This window comes from Geospiza fortis, unplaced genomic scaffold (assembly GCF_000277835.1).
Source record: "Geospiza fortis unplaced genomic scaffold, GeoFor_1.0 scaffold23, whole genome shotgun sequence".
NCBI lineage: Eukaryota > Metazoa > Chordata > Aves > Passeriformes > Thraupidae > Geospiza > Geospiza fortis.
In genome coordinates, this window is record NW_005054303.1 from 14479324 (window position 1) to 14490106 (window position 10783).

Here is a 10783-nt window from a genome sequence, read left to right on the forward strand (position 1 = left end):
TGCCCCGTGGGCATCACGTGCAGGGGAACCTCAGCTGCTTTTGTTTTCTCTCAGGCCCTAACTGAAGGCTCAAACTGAAGCAAACAGGAACCAACCTCAACTTCCTTTGTTTGTTTTTTAGGGTTTTTGTGGTTTTTTTGTTCAGGTGAAAGATCAGCAGCTGTGGTCCCTCCTGCCACTGTTCCTACAAGGTTTTGGCTCTCTCCATCCCAGTGCCACAGGGAGAGAGCACAAACCTGCTCCAGAGTGGGCAAAAAGGGTCCAGAGCCATGGAAAAGCCACTAGGGAATGCACTGGTAGTTAAACAAACCCCCAGGCTGCTTTAGAGTTGTTATTTGGGGGAAAATCCTGGGAAAAAGTGCTGGTGCACAAGGGATAATCCCAGTGGTGGGAGTAGATCAGGCTCTGGGTGTTCCCTCATCTTGACCAAATACCAGGGAACAAGGATGCCCAAATTCTGAGGGATAAAATGGAATAACATGCCCAAATATCAGGGAATAAAGATACCCAAATTCTGAGGGATAAGATGGAATAACATGCCCAAATACCAGGGAACAAGGATAGCCAAATTCTGAGGGATAAAATGGAATAACATGCCCAAATATCAGGGAATAAAGATACCCAAATTCTGAGGGATAAGATGGAATAACATGCCCAAATACCAGGGAACAAGGATAGCCAAATTCTGAGGGATAAAATGGAATAACATGCCCAAATATCAGGGAATAAAGATACCCAAATTCTGAGGGATAAGATGGAATAACATGCCCAAATACCAGGGAACAAGGATAGCCAAATTCTGAGGGATAAAATGGAATAACATGCCCAAATATCAGGGAATAAAGATACCCAAATTCTGAGGGATAAGATGGAATAACAATGGCCAAAGGCTGAGGAATAAGGATGCGCATAAAGAGGGAATAAAGAATTCCCACCTACTTGGGAATAAAAAAGCTGAAATATTGAGGAATAAGGATGTCCAAGTACTGGGGAACATGGACACCCAAATCCTGGGGAATCCAGGGATACCCAAATCCTGAGGAATAAGGATGCCCATAAAAAGGAAAAAATTATTCCCAGATACTTGGGGAACAAAAATGCCCAAATTCTGAGGAATGAGGATGTCCACATACTAGGAAATAAGAATGCCCAAATACTGGAGAGCAAGGTTGACCAAATACCAGGGAATAAGAATGGCCAAATACTGGTGAATTCAGGGCTGCCCAAATATCAGGGAATAAGGATGCCCAGATACTGAGGGATAAGAAAACCCATACAGAGGGAAATACAGATTCCCAGATATGTGGGAAATACAAATGCCCAAATACTTGGGAACAAGGATATCCAAATTTTGAGGAATAAGAATGTTCAACTACTGAAGGATAAGGATGCCCAGATACTGAGGAATAAGGATGCCCAGGTACTGGGAAATAAGGATGCCCAAATACTGAGGAATAAGGATGTCCAAATTCTGGGGAATAAGGATGTCCAAATTCTGGGGAATAAGGATGTCCAGATCCTGAGGAATAAGGATGCCCAAATACTGAGGAATAAGGATGTCCAAATTCTGGGGAATAAGGATGCCCAAATTTTGAGGAATAACAATTCTCAGTTCCTGAGGAATAAGGATGTCCAAATTTTGAGGAATAAGAACACCCAAATACCAGGGAATTATAATGCCCAAATCCTGGGGAATTAGGATGCCCAGACAGGAGGAGCAAGGCTGACATCTCCTCCTGCTGTGACTCAGAAGGGAAGGGGCCAGGCTGTCACATGCTGTGACACCCCAGCAGGACAGATAAGGGCACACATCCTGTCACACCACCTCCAGCCCCAACCCCTGCTCCCCACCAGGGCTCAGCCCTGTCAGGCTGCGCTTGAGTGAAAATGAAAATGCTTTAAGGTTTAACAGGGTTTTTGGGGGGGTTGGGTTGGGTTTTTCAGTTTTAATAAAATGTTAAAAACACCCAGAGGTCACCAGGAGACTGGAGGCTGCTGCAGCACAGGAGCGTAGGAAAGGAGAACTCACAGCTTGAGAAATTCCCCAAAATCCATGGATGGACCAGAGTATCTCCAGCACAGAGACCACAGAATCCCAGAGTGCTCTGGGTTGGAAGAAACCTCCAAGCTCATCCCATTCCAGCCTTCAAGCTCATCCCACTCCAGCCTTCAAGCTTGTCACAATCCAACCTTCAAGCTCATCCCATTCCAACCTCCAAGCTCATCCCATTCCAACCTTCAAGCTCATCCCATTCCAACCTTCAAGCTAATCCCATTCCAGCCTTCAAGCTCATCCCTCTCTAACCTTCAAGCTCATCCCATTCCAGCCTTCAAGCTCATCCCATTCCAGCCTTCAAGGTCATCCCATTCCAACCTTCAAGGTCATCCCATTCCAACCCCCAAGCTCATCCCATTCCAACCTTCAAGGTCATCCCATTCCAACCCCCTTCCACAATCCCAGGCTGTTCATCCAGCCTGGCACTGAACATTTCCAGGGATTGGGAATTCACAGCTTCTCTGGACAACCTGTGCCAGGGCCTCACCACCCTCCCAGTCAGAAATTTCTTCCTTATCTGCTCATCCAGCTCTGAACTTCTGACCCTTAATTAAGGGAAGCAGGCAAGAGCTATTATTTCATGTTAATTAACATATCCAGCCACGGGTTTCAGTTTTTTAACATCCTGCTCTTAAGTATTGACCAGGGTGAAGATAAGGATCTTGATGGGAAGATGGGAAATGAGGATTGAAAGGGAAGGGAAGATGAAGGAAGAGCTGCAAATGGAGTTGTTTCTCCCAGCATCACATTTCCAAGAGGATTTGGGTGTTTGGCTGTGTTAACATCACATTTCCAAGAGGATTTGGGAAGGAATGAATCCACCCTGGAATGGGTGGAAAAGAAAAAAAAAGGGAAAAAGAGGGGAGGCGGGGGAAAGAGGCAAAAAAAAGAGGAAAAAAGAGGGGAAAAAAAGAGGGGGAAAAAGGGAGGGGAAAAAAGAGAGGGGGAAAAAAGAGAGGGAAAAAAAAGAGAGGGAAAAAGAGGGAAAAAAGAGAGGGAAAAAAGAGGAAAAAAAGGAGGAAAAAAGGAGGAAAAAAGGAGGAAAAAAGGAGGAAAAAAGGAGGAAAAAAGGAGGAAAAAAGGAGGAAAAAAGGAGGAAAAAAGGAGGAAAAAAGGAGGAAAAAAGGAGGAAAAAAGGAGGAAAAAAGGAGGAAAAAAGGAGGAAAAAAGGAGGAAAAAAGGAGGAAAAAAGGAGGAAAAAAGGAGGAAAAAAGGAGGAAAAAAGGAGGAAAAAAGGAGGAAAAAAGGAGGAAAAAAGGAGGAAAAAAGGAGGAAAAAAGGAGGAAAAAAGGAGGAAAAAAGGAGGAAAAAAGGAGGAAAAAAGGAGGAAAAAAGGAGGAAAAAAGGAGGAAAAAAGGAGGAAAAAAGGAGGAAAAAAGGAGGAAAAAAGAGGGAAAAAGAGGGAAAAAAGAGAGGGGGAAAAAAGAGTAAAAAAATGGTATAAAAGGAGGGAAAAAAGAAATAAAAAGGGAAAAAGAGAGGAAAAAAGGAGGGAAAAAAGAGGTGAAAAAAAGGCAAAAAAATTTGCCCTGTGCATTCTGTATTTCCACAATCCATAACTTTGAAAAGGAATTTTCTGCGCCATGCATTCATGCAAATCACCCCAAATTCAAGGCTGGGGAATGGTTTGACTCCATTATCTCAGGGATTTTCTCCAACCTAAATGATTCCATTATTTCCCAATCCCTGCTCATTGGTGTGGGGACACAGCCACCCTGGAGGAACTGGGACAAGACCTTGCCCTGATTTGGTTAAAAGATTTTATTTTAGGGGCATCCTCTATGTGACCACAGAATATGGGGAGGAAAATGTGGATTTTGCCAGGCTGACAGACCCACCCTTCTGCAAATCAATTTTCAGCTCAAATAAAACCAAAATCTTTTTTTTTTTTTTTTGCCTAGAGCCTCATCATTTCCCCCCCAAAAAAACCCCTGCAGCAGGCAAAGCCTTGGGCTGCAGAAACCCTCGTGATGAGAAATCATCCTCCGATGATTTCACCCCCATCAAACCTTTATTAGAATTTTATTTTAAGTAACACTCACAGGGAGCCCAATGACCCTTTCCAGCCTCTGGGAATCACCCAACAAGTGACATCAGCACAGAAACAACCCCGTTAAGCAGCCCCATTAATTTGAGCCCCCTCCCCTCAGGAATTACCTGAGACTGCTTTAATTAGGTATCCACCGTGCAAAAGAATTAATTAATTGGTGATAAGCACCTGAACCACATTACTCATAAGGCTCTATTTCAAGCTTCAAATACAGCAAACAGGTCACAGCCCAGCTGAGAGTGTAGACAGAATTCCCAGGGCTCCTGCCTGGTATTTCTCTTCCCATCCTTGTCGTGGAAAGAACAAGGCTGGGATTTTTTTTTTTAATCTTTTACCTTGTATGAATTTTCCTTCCATCCTTGGAAGTGTTGGACAGGGTTTGGAGCAACCTGGGATAGTGGGAATTGTCCCTGTCTATGGCAGGGGGTGGGACTGGATGATTTCAAGGTCTCCTCCAACCTAAACCATTCAGGGATTCTATTGTTTTTTTCCAGGTTTTTCACAGCTGGTGCCTCCAGAGCTGCTCCAATAGTGGCTGTACCACATGGAGATGGGAGTTCTGGGATAGTTTTGGGGGATTTGGTGTGTCTTAGGTGTGGGTTGTGGGGTAAAACCCCGTTGTCTTGGGCCTGAGAGGGCTGTGAAGTGAGTAAAGCATCTGCTGAGGGCCACAGCCCAATGGGCAGGTGGAGAATCCACATGGAACAGGGCAGGGTTTACAGGCTTCTGAGGGGAAAAAAAGGAGGAAAAGGAGAGGAAAAAAGGGTATAAAAGGAGGGGGAAAAAGTAGAAATGAAAAGAGGAAAAAGAGAGGAAAAAAAAGCAGAAAAGGAGGGAAAAAGAGGGGCAAAAAGAAGGAAAAAAATAAAAATTTTCCCTGTGAATTCTGTATTTCCCCAATCCGTCATTTTGAAAAGGAATTTACTGTGGCTCATGCTGGCTCTGACATTTCACAGCCTGGCAAAGCTGAGGCTGTGAGAGGGGTTCTCCAAGCTGAGGGGGATGAGGGCAGGGATGGGGAAAGAGGTGTAGGCAGGGATACAGGGATGTGGGCAGGGCTGCAGGTGTGGATCAGGGCAGGGATGCAGGCAAGGATGCAGAAACTGATGCAGGCAGGGATATGGACAAGATCTAGGCAGGGATGTGGTCAGGGATGCTGTCTTAGGCTGGAAATGTGGGTGTGTGTTCCATGTCCACCTGTCAGAGCTGGGGCAGTTCTCTGCTGTCCATGGGGCAGTTTTTTCTTTATCTCTGCCACAGCCAATCCTCCCTCCAGGAGATCTCTGCTGTCCATGGCCACTGAGTGTCCCTGCAGGGCTGATCCAATTCCAGCATCCCATGGGGAGATGCTGCGCCCAGGGGAGGAGCCAAGCATTCCTACCTGGATCCAATCTGAGCCTGGAGCAGCACAGCAGCCTTTGCCCACTGCATTGCCAGAGGAGCAGCTTTCTGCTGCCCTGCATTGCCAGAGGGAGCCCAGGCCCATCTGCAGCAGCCCTGGAGCTGCAGAGGAAAACTCCCCCCTTGTGCAGGATCCCTGCTCCAGCAGCAGCACAGCTGGCACTGCAGGAGGGCTGAGCCCCCATGGGATGGGGCTGTGCCACCCCCTGACACACAGGGGGACAGGGCCTGTTCTGGCTCTCGAGGGAGGGGGTTCGCATTTTCCATTTCAGGGGTGGCTCCTGCCTTCCTTAGCACACACCTGGCTTTCCAAACCAAGACTGATGCACACAGGGATGTGTGTGGGGATCTGAGCAGGAGGTGATGCAGGCAGGGATGCACACAGGGATGCACACAGGGATGTGTTGGGGATCTGGGCAGGGCTGGAGCCCGGGCAGAGCTCAAACCAGGTTATTTGGGCGGGCTGGCAGAAGTAGGTTGTTGGTGCTGCTGCTCTGACCCATATTATCCCAATTAAATTTAACTCCCTGCCCCTCTCTCCCCTGTGCCCTGCTGCATTCCAGGCTAAAGCTGGCCCTGTTTTTGGAGGCAGGGTGTACACCTGGGTCCTGCCCAGGAATGAGGAGAGGAGGGCATGGCCAGCGTGGCAGAACTGGGGCAGCAGCAGCAGCAGTAATTTCTGATCCAGGCTTCTCACAGCATCCACAGCTGGCTCCTCCAGTATGGCTGCACCACAAGATGGGAGTTTTGGGATCATTTTGGGGCTTTGGTGTGTTTTAGGTGTGGGTTGTGGGGTAAAACACACCAAATCCTCCAAAATGATGGCAGTTATCTCGGGGCTGTGATAATTTCAGGTTTCACATCCCTGAGAGAGCAGTGAAGTGAGGAAAGCATCTGGTGAGGGCCACAGCACAATGGGCAGGTGGAGGGGCCCCGTGGAACAGGGTTTAGCAGGTTTCTGAGGGGAAAAAAAAGGGAAAAAAATATAAAAGGAAGGGGAAAAAAAGAGAAATAAAAAGAGGGGAAATAGAGGGGGGAAAAGGGTATAAATAAAGGGGGGTAAAAGACGAAATAAAAACAGGGAAAAGAGAAGGGTAAAGGTTATAAAAGGGTATAAAAGGAAGGGGGGGAAAGAGAAATAAAAAGAGGAAAAAGAGGTATAAATAGAAGAGGGGAAAGAAATAAAAAGAGGGAAAAGAGAGGAAAAAAAGGGTATAAAAGGAAGGGGAAAAATAAGAAATAAAAAGAAGAAAAAGAGAGGGAAAAAAGGGTATAAAAGGAAGGGGGGAAAGAGAAAGAAAAAAAGAGAAAATGGTATAAAATGAAGGGAAAAAAGAGAAATAAAAAGAGAAAAAAGTGAGGAAAAATGGGTATAAATGAAGGGGGGAAAAGTGAAATAAAAAGAGGAAAAAGAGAGGGGGGAAGGGTATAAAAGGAAGGGGGGAAAAGAGATGAAAAGAGAAGAAAAAAGTATAAATGGAAGGAAGGAAAATGAAAAATAAAAAGGGGGAAAAGAGAGGAAAAAAGGGTATAAATGGAAGGGGGAAAAGGAGAAATAAAAAGAGGGAAAAGAGAGAAAATAAGGGTGTAAAAGGAAAGGGAAAAAAGAGAAATAAAAAGAGACGGGGAAAAAGGGTATAAAAGGAAGGGGGAAAAAGAGAACTAAAAAGAGGAAAAATAGAGGGAAAAAGGGTATAAATGGATGGGGAAAAAAAGAAATAAAAAGAGGAAAAAGAAAAGGGGAAAAGGGTATAAAAGGAAGAGGGGGAAAAGAGATGAAAAGAGAAGAAAATAAAGGTATAAATGGAAGGGGGGAAAATGAAAAATAAAAGGGGGAAAAGAGAGAAAAAAGGGTATAAATGAAGGGGGGAAAGGAGAAATGAAAAAGAGAAAAAAAAAGGTTATAAATGGAAGGGGGGGGGAAGAGAAATAAAAAGAGGAAAAGGAGAGAAAAAAAAAGCAAAAAAGGAGGGGAAAAATGGGGGAATGTGCTCAGCAGCTTCCCTTTGCTCCAGGCCTGACCCACGTACATTTTCCCTGACCACGCTGCTCCTGCCAAACAGCAATATTGGCTTTTCCCTGCCCAGCTGCTCCCTCAGAGCCTTTCCCACTCTGTTCCCTGGCCTGTCTCCATCCTCAGCCACCCTCACCTCCACAGAGAGCCCCTCACCTTCCCCAGAGAGCCCTAAATCCCTGAACCAGCCCTAAACCCCCCCAAACCCTGGCAGAGAACCCAGCGTGAGCCCAGGGCTGCTTTCCCCAGCACACACCGCTGCTTCTACACTCACACAGCAAGAAAAGAATAAAGGGTGAAAAATTCCAAGCCTGAGGAATGCTGGAAAAGCCTGGATGAAGCACCTCAGGACAGCTGGATCCCCTCCCTCCCCATGCAGGGATCCCTCAGGTGTTTCATTTATGCCACTCCCAGAGCTTTGATCCTTCTGGAATCACTGCCTTGGCACCACGGGTTTTGTGTTAAATATTCCACAGGTGCTCTTTTTAAAGTATGTAATTCCCAAGTTTGAGCTTACTAGTTTAAGCTTAAATTCTCTTTTTCCACAGTTTGCATGTTTTTTCCCAGCAACTACTGCATACCCTGTATTTTCTCCTTTTGCAAGGAGTTGTATCTCTGTTAGTTAGCATCACTCCCAAAGGGCTATTTTTGGGGAATCTCTGCTTTTATTCTATTATTTTATTTTATTTTTAAAATTTTATTTTATTTTATTTTTTTCCTGTATCCAGCTTTCTGCTTTCCTGTCCCATTTTTCAAGATCTTATCTATTCGTCCCCTCTCTCTGTTTTTCACTTTTCTCTAACAACCTAAATACCACTTGTCTTTCAACTACACACACACATAAAAATAAAAAAGAAACTTTTTCTCCACATTGCTTTTCAATGCAATACACCTCCCTCCAAGGAGATATAGTGAAGCTTAAAATGCACAATCTACATTATACACAATATACATTATTACACATTACACAGTATATACAATCTACATTACTTTCATTACATTCACTCACTTTTATTTCTCCTTCCCCAGGGTTAAACACCTTTCCCTGCCTACCTGCTCCTGGGAAACCTCTGTTCCAGTGGGTTTCTGTATTTCTCCTGAGCTGTGAAGTCGCTGGAAGCAGCTGCTCTTTGGGGGATCTCAGTTCCAGGCAGAGTGGGTTCCAAACCAGCCTATCTTTTACATCATTTCATAGAAACACTTAAACAGGGCTTAGTTTTTCAGGCTTAAAAAATAATAATCATTGCCTCCCTTATTTGCTGCTTACACCTCTCCTTAAGCCTGGCTGGCTGCATTAAAATAATCTTTTTATTCCCTTTATTCCCCGTTTTTATTCACAGTGCGGAGGGAGGGAGGAGGAGGGAGAGTTTCCCCCAGCTCTGGCATTAAGTGGGGAGAGAGGGAAGCACCAGAGGTGGATCCAAATCCCTGAGCAAGGATGTGAGGCTGAGCAATTCTATTAAATCAGCTGATAAATAATGCAAGGGGTTTTGATGGGGCTGGCACCACACAAGAACCAGCACGTCTCCAGGACGTTAAAAATCCAAGGGATGCAGCAAGAACTGACCCCAGAGCCTTTCCCAACACCTGAAGCTGCCCCAGGGTGGCACTGGAGCTCTGTCCCCACCAGGGCCTTGTCCCTTCCCAAGGTTCTGCACAAAGCCATGGAATCCACCAGGCCTGGCCAATGTTCAGCAAATTTCCCAAGGTGGGGAAGCTCTGCCTGGACCTCCCCAGCAGCAGCCACAGGCCTGGGGGTTGATTGGAAATCAGAGGAGGTTCAGACAGGTTGTGATGGTCCCCAGGTAAGGACCCCAAAGTGCTGCAGAACCAGAGAGGGGCAGGAAATCCCTGAGGGGGAACCTGGAGCATGGAGAGAGCCCAGCCATGCTCCTGCAGGACATCCTGGGGACACCTGGGCCCACAGCCATGGGGACAGCTCTGACCTGCCCTGAGGGATGGATGGGAGCAGAGATTCCTTCCCAACATCCCATCCATCCCTGCCCTCTGTGTCCTGTCCCTCCATCCCTTGTCCCCAGTCCCTCTCCAGCTCTCCTGGAGCCCCTCCAGGCCCTGCCAGGGGCTCTGAGCTCTCCCTGGAGCTTCTCCTCCCCAGGTGAGCACCCCCAGCCCTCAGAGCATCTCCAGGGCTTCTCTGGACTCCTGGGCACTGAGAATTGTTCCCGTCTCAGGAGGCTCAGACCAAGCCCTGCCTGTTTCTCCCAAGGTTTCTGTGCAGAATTCCTTGGGCTGCAGACAGGACAATGACAAACGTCACAGGCAGAGACACTGGCACTGTCCTGGTGTCCCCTGCTGACAGTGGCACGGTGAAGACATTTTCCTGGCACCCCTGCCTCTCACACACCTTCTTTATCCTCCTTCCCTCCAGCAGAGCAAAACCAAAGAGGAATCAAATCAGTGCTGGGCATCTCCCACCCGCTGCCAGCTGCTGCTTTCTTACCCAAAACACCCCAAAAGGACCCCAAAGCACAGCTCCCCCAGCCCCACAGCTCCTGCACAGGAACTCACAGCTCCAGGGAGGCTCTGAAGCCAGCTGAAGCCTGAAGGATGCTCCCCCCATCCCTCCAGCCCTCGCAGGCCGTGCCTGTTGGACGCCTGGCAGTGCTCCCTGTGCCATCCCAGTGCTCCTGAACCTCATCCAGCTCCTGGTTTGTCCTCTGGGACGCAGCCCAGGTGGGAAAACGCAGCTCCTGCACAGCCCTGCAGGCTCTGGGGGTGGCACAGGGACACCCTGCCTGTCCCCAAGGCGCCACCAGCACGGTGGCTCTTCCCTGGCTCAGCACCACGCCTGTTCCTTGGGAAGAGGAACCAGGAAAAACACAAATCATTAAAAGGGAGTTGGCAAAAATTGCAGAGGAATTTCAGGCGCTGGGTAAAGTCCCCAGCCCTGCAGGGACTGAAAAAACTTGTGGGATGGTGGCACCTGGGGACACGGGTGGGAATGGCTGGGCTTGAAGATTTGAGAGGGCTTTCCAGGCAGGAAAGCTGTTCCTAGGGAGCATTATGGGATGGACAGAGGCAACTTTCCTTCCCAAAGCCCCTGGGAGAGCAGAGAGGAAGATAAACCTGTTAAACTGAGCCAGCAGCTCAGCCAGAGCAGCTTATCCAGCAGCACCCCTGGAATAACCAACCTGCAGCCCAGGAACCTGCAGGGGAGCAGCAGAGAGCTCCAACCACCAGAGCTTCCCTTGGATAAACTAATTAACCTGACGAGGATGATGATGACAGACAAGAGGGGAAG

General features: G+C 47.3%; 1 protein-coding gene across 1 annotated transcript in view; it reads right to left on the minus strand.

Moving 5' to 3' along the window:
• The window catches only part of GNG2 (G protein subunit gamma 2), a 19556-nt gene extending 10967 nt beyond the window's left edge, over window positions 1-8589 (minus strand). Inside the window, exon 1 of the mRNA XM_031066171.1 lies at window positions 8575-8589. The gene's annotated coding sequence lies outside the window, so the exon portion shown is untranslated. The remainder of the gene's footprint in view (window positions 1-8574) is intronic.
• Window positions 8590-10783: the final 2194 nt, after the last annotated feature.